This window comes from Perissodus microlepis, chromosome 7 (genome assembly GCF_051167445.1).
Source record: "Perissodus microlepis isolate ML-2025 ecotype Zambia chromosome 7, ASM5116744v1, whole genome shotgun sequence".
NCBI lineage: Eukaryota > Metazoa > Chordata > Actinopteri > Cichliformes > Cichlidae > Perissodus > Perissodus microlepis.
This window is the reverse complement of record NC_140467.1, coordinates 21,789,450-21,795,449: the sequence shown is the minus strand read 5'-3', so window position 1 is coordinate 21,795,449 and position 6,000 is coordinate 21,789,450. Positions and strand designations below refer to the sequence as shown.

The 6,000-nt window shown below is 40.5% G+C and overlaps 1 protein-coding gene across 1 annotated transcript in view; it reads left to right on the top strand.

The window, feature by feature from the left end:
* The first annotated feature begins 396 nt into the window (after positions 1 to 396).
* The window catches only part of insc (INSC spindle orientation adaptor protein), a 51,184-nt gene continuing 45,580 nt past the window's right edge, over positions 397 to 6,000 (top strand). The window contains exon 1 of the mRNA XM_084934155.1: positions 397 to 731. The gene's annotated coding sequence lies outside the window, so the exon portion shown is untranslated. The remainder of the gene's footprint in view (positions 732 to 6,000) is intronic.

Below are 6,000 nucleotides of genomic sequence, written 5' to 3'. Positions count from 1 at the left end.
CCTTCCCCAATCCCCCCATTCCGTCTTGTGCGACTGTTCCTGAGAAGGTAAACACCCTTTCACTCTGTCAGAAATAAGATTTCTTTCTGCTGCAATGGCAGTTCCTTCAACTGGCGTGCTTTCTTTCTCCCCCTTGTACTTCTCCTCCCCTCCCTCCCTGTGCTGCCACATCTGGAACCCAGCTCCTCATTTATTTATGTGGTCTGTTGTGTTTCTCTCTTCTTTTTTTTCCAAGAGCCTTATTTTAAAGTCCTTTACCTTGTCTTGTTGGCAGTTTCGCTATATCTGATGAGGTCTGCAATTACATCCCACCATAACTGGTCACTCTGCAATTACATGCTCCACCACAGAATCCCCCTCCTGCATCCCCACCTCCTGTCTCTGAAAAGCACCACTGCTCATATGGCAGACCAAAATAGACTAGTTTCATGTCTGTTTGGATGGCAGCCCAGCTGAAACTATGCTCAGCTGCTTGACTGACAGTGGGATGTGGGTTTGTTCTCCTCAAGAAAAACCTTTAAGGCCAGTCACGTTTACACTCTGAGCAGTCTTACTGCAGCAGGCTTCAGTGGCGGTTGGTCCAGCTGGGCACCGAGAAGGAAGACAGAGACTAAGTCAGCGTGAATGAAAGCGAAGACACACACGGAGAGTGTGCTGAGAAGTACTACGAGCTGTAACTATGAACCCGACTGGACACGCTTAAAGCTTTCAGTTGCTGACAAAGAGAATGGGTAAGTTTTGCCAAGAGTTCAGTCTGATCTCAAATTCTGGGAATAGTGAAAGGCTTCTGTCAAGGAACTTTGAGCCTTTAAACTTTGGAAAACTTTGGCTTGCATGGCTTAGCTGTGAAGCATTCAAATACAAAACTTAAAAGAGAATGCAGGGCATCTGTGGCAGATCATCTGTTTTTTTCCAAGCGCTCACAGACTTTTCCAGTTGGCGATGCTGTTGCCGTGTTGAGCAAGGTGCAGCTGGAAACTCATTAGGGATGTGAATTATTTAAATCTCATAAACACAGGAGACGTGAAAAGCAACCAAGCTCAAAGTGGCAGACACAAAATTAAGTTTAGAGCTCTAGAAATTCTACAAAACTGTAAATACTTTTGAATAGAGATATTAATGATCAATACATAATACTCACAAGTCGTCAGCATATGTGCTTCCTGCTGTAGGTTTTTCACCACCTTGGAACTTAAAATTAATGTTCTTGGAATTTTGGTAAGTCCAGTGTTTGCTCCCGTTTTGCTCTGTTTTGGTCTCTACCAACCTGATAGCTTTAGCTGCTAAATTCTGCACTTTTCTTCAGTTTTAACATCAGATTATTGAATAGTGCTACTTAAAGTCATGAAAAGAATCTACAGGATAGAACTTTTTTTGCTGAATCAGCCTTCATACAGGCGCTACCGAATGAATCATCAACATAACCTAAGAAAAACAACTCCTCGCTTTCAAATAACAGTTAAAACCATCATCATAGCTGTGTTTGTGTTTGAGTCACGTTGGAGTTAAACTCCACCGTGTTCAACTCCAACTTTCTGCTATAACTGTTTGGAATAGGCTGACCTGGTTCGTGTGGGAATGATGGAAGCTCAGACTCTGCAAAACAACAAAGATTACAGTGAGGCCGGTGGTAATGATGAGGACACATGCCTTTACTACAGGCTTCTGTCTGTTTGTGATGTGGTTTTGGGCAATGTGTGTATGCATGACAAAGGCAATTAGTGACTACATGAGAGATGTGTCATGTTTTTTCATATAAACCCTGAGAGTTTATAGGCGAACAGTGTGGTCTATCACCACGCTGGTCTATTCACCATATCCACTTTAGGAGATGTTACCTGTGTTCTCAGTGGAAATATACGAGGAGAAAAAAAGACCACTGACCAGCAACATTCAATCTGAATCAGAAGCATTTCATGGACTGTGTAATTATGTGAAAAACAACAGCACACAGGACCTAACGGTGAATCTTGTAGATTCAAAACATTATAATAATGCAGTGTTGTAGTGGTGCACTCTTAATTTATGCTCCAAACTTTTTCCAGCAAACGATAAACACCCAGTGTTATAAACCATGATCTGTAAGTTGACTATTCACCTGAAAATAGGCCAGCAGTATTTGTGGATGATGATCGAACCTAAGCTGTTTGTCATTGGAGAGTAAACATTAATATGAAGTTAAAGCTGAGGTGCAGATTTTTCAATAAGTTCTTATCCACAGACTATAGACTGAGACAGCTACATGATTATTCATTTTAAAGAATGATTTCAACTTCGTTAATGTAGGCTATAACCCAATGTGTTCGTTAGGGCTGTCACGATGTTAAGGATCAATGTGAAGCATTAAGAAAAAGCACTGAAAAACTATAAACTCATATTTAAATTTAACAGAATGAAAGAAGTTCTCATCAGGTTACAGCCTGATGAACATACTAAGCACGTGTCTTTTTTAGCTAATGTTTATGACTAGCTTGGCTCCCACCTCATTTTCATTGCTAAGCTTAAGTGCGCTGATGCTAATAAGTACTCTACTGCAGTGCACAAGTACCTAAATGAAAAAAGTCAAAAAGTTGGTTGCCAATCTAATTGTAACAGAAAGGAAGAGATTGCTAATCAGTTTTCAGAAACATGGCAATTCCAGGTCTCACTAGCTAGCTAGTAGCATCATTCCCCCCCATGTTAAATTAAATAAGTGCTTGGTGTACATTGTGTACTTAAAGTATCTAAATACAAGTAGACAAAATGTGCAACAATTCTTTCCTGTGGTTTGGGCCACATAAATTCTCTTACTGGAGATGAATTTAATTATATTAATTTAGTTGACAGCCATTTTTACATGTAAAATGTAACTATCCGGAGAGGCAGCAGTCTAAACAGAGCTCAGACCTTCCTCTTCCTCATTTTATATTTAAGCAGAACATTATCAAACGTTTATTCTCAGATCACAGGTTATGACTGCTGTTTCCCTTAAATATCTGTTTAGTACTTCTTCTAATAATACAGTACATGGTTGCTTAGGGATAAATCTGCCATGCATTCTCCTCTTGCCTGTCTGATGAACAGCTTAGGAGGGCGTGTTGTGGTCAGCATGAACCGCGCATCCAGGTGTGGCCCTCACTGTGCTGCCACGCTGTTTAATTAGGTTTTCGGGTGTGGAACATCAGGGTTTCCGCTGTAAAAAATCTTGTCTCTCTATGGTCTCACCCACACATTGTCCTGTCACATTAAAAGAGTGCCACTCTCGATGAACAGTTACTGTCACTGAGGGTGTGGCTGCTACTAAATCTGGAATCATGAAGCTGCACTTGACTCCACGGAAGTCTGGCTTTTGAGAGCTCATTGCCAAAGCATTATGCAGTCAGAACCGTGTCTGTGATGCTGAAGTGGTTTTATACTGAACATGAGAACTTCTTTCATCTATCAAAAACTATCAAACCCTTTCAGTATATTTGCTCCTATAATTAAAGGCTCCTTAAAGTTGCTGACAACAAAGTCATTCTCTTTCAAGACTATATTACATGCCTGAAAGTGGACTTGGTCCAGTCATTCTCTACGATCAGCTTCTTTCCTCTGGATAAACTAGTTTCTTTCTTTGTAATTTATTTCCATTTTCCAGACCCTCATTCATGCTTCTGTGTGGCCTTGCCGGTGTCAAGAACCGGTCATTTTTGTTCTCCTCCCACTAGTCTGGTGCTTCCCCAGAAGCTATTTCTCATAGAGCCAGGACTGCTTTCTCACTCATGGCTCAGGAGCTCAGGGTTTTCTTCAGAGAAAACAGAAGTAGTACAATTCATTGTTTGCAACAGTCTTGTATTTTTTGGCTCATATTTTAAATTCATTCATACTGTTCTTCAGTTAATAGGAAAACATAATGAACCGTCTGTTAGATAGCATCTGGATGGCTAATGCTTGTTCTTATAAAACACATTTTAATGTATACTTTGCAGAAACTATGGCTCACACTATTAAGGAATAGAGTTATTGGGAATTGCTACAATTTTTTGCTGATATTTATGAAAATAAATGGAACAAAGGAGGAAAGCAGGAAGAATTATGACAATACTGCATTTTGCAGAAGACTATAACTTTGTGGGAAAAAAGGTTGATGTCTCTGGAGCAGCTGGGTGACAGCTGCTCAGGCAGCAGGAGCAGGAGGAAGAATATAAGCTCCAGGAATGGGGTGGAAAGTGGAGATATGAAGATATTTCTCATAGTAGATTGTCTCAAGCTAAGCTAAATTACTGAAATGTAATGTATAAATCGAACATGACAGAGTGACTACTTTGTTCAGAGTCAGCGTTCGACCATGGAGAAAGAAAGATATCTGTAAATTGTGATAATTGCAGTACTACATTTCTGGCAACACCGATAATGTGGTATATGCCGCTTTCCAGTTACCTCGGAAGTTGGATGTTGGAACTCAGGAGGGACAACAATAGTGAGTTCTGGTAGTAAAGTTGGAAAAGCACGAAAAACAGAATTTGCTTTGCTTCTTAGCTAGGTAGAGCCATTCATACATCACTAGCAAAACAGACTATTCTGACGAAATGCACTAATAGCATGTTAGTGCATCCTAGCAAGGAGCTCCTTTTGTGTCTATCTCGGCTTCGTCAGTGAAAACTGTTAAAAAAAAGTAGACAGGAAGAAATTCTCTGCAAAACTTCAGTATTTAATTTAAACACAGAAATCACTTCTTGAGATTCTACATATTTTGCACATTTTATGCAACTTCTGCAATAAGTATGAAAATTTGTAACAATTTTGAACCCACACCATTGTCACTGACTTTGTGCTGTTGAAAATCCACATGTGGCACATGTACCTCTTTGACGCTACTTTATTGTGGGTAATGCTAACTGTTGACACATCACTGCAACAATGTTCATGACTCAGTGGAGACCCTCTCTTCAAAGTATGGACTCAATTAGAAGAGTGCAGGTATAAATTTTTGTGTAGGTGGGCCCAATATGGCAGACACATGGGGGCCCAAGACTGAGAGATAAATCAATATGAGACTGGTTGAATTAGAGCATCAGTCTGAAGCTTCCCTTGAGTTAACCTCTTTTTCTTTGCTCCGTCCGTTTTTCTCCCCTCATCTCCATCTACTAATTGGAGGAAGGTCATGGCTTGCTGAGCTTTAGGCTGCTTTTTCTGTCTTTAGTTCAATTGACATGTGCTATATCTGCTCTCTGGCCCACTGTTTTGGCCCACTGGGGAGATCATGAAAGGAAGTGGAGGCTTCAGTACGTCCGTGTTTGTTGTAGGATTCAGAAAGGTTACCGCTCACTCCTCTTTGTGAACAAGCCTTGGTGGTGTTTGGGAAAACCTTGGGGAGTCTTGACAGCTTGCTACTCCTTCGGTCTAGCAGTGTCATTTTCTGTTTAGATAACCTCTTCACCCACTCTGCTTTTGTCAGCTTGTGGCTTGCACTGATTTATACAACGGAGACAGACACTCAGCAGCTTTCAGATTCGAATTTTGAAAGAAAGGCCATTATTATGTCCAAAAAAGAAAAAAAGAAAGAAAAAAGAGGGTGAGGTTAAAAGTCCACAACAGTTCTACCAGTGGTGGTGTTACACCTTTCTAAATGATGCATATCTCATTTTAAAATCACACTTTTTTAAAGCATGAGAATATTCTTTATATCTTAAATGAGAGTTAGCAGCTCTAACTGTTTTTCAGCTCTAATTATGCAGAAAACTGCATAAAACTGCTGCGTGTTTACTTTTCATGCCCAAAGTACAAAAAACAGCACTGAAATGTCTTTTAGAGGTGCCACATGTGTGCACGGTGGGTACACATGGAGCTTTTCCTGCATACCTTGAGATTTTTGCAGCCGATATTTACTTATCAACATGACCACTTGTGTCGTTCACCCTGCACTTTTAATGCAGCAGCGGAATAACAGTTAGAGGAAAAACAGTCTTGAAAAGTTCCACCCTACCCTGAAGTGGTTCTTGTGTTCCTTTGCTTAGGTCTGGGCAGCAGACCTATCCTCCA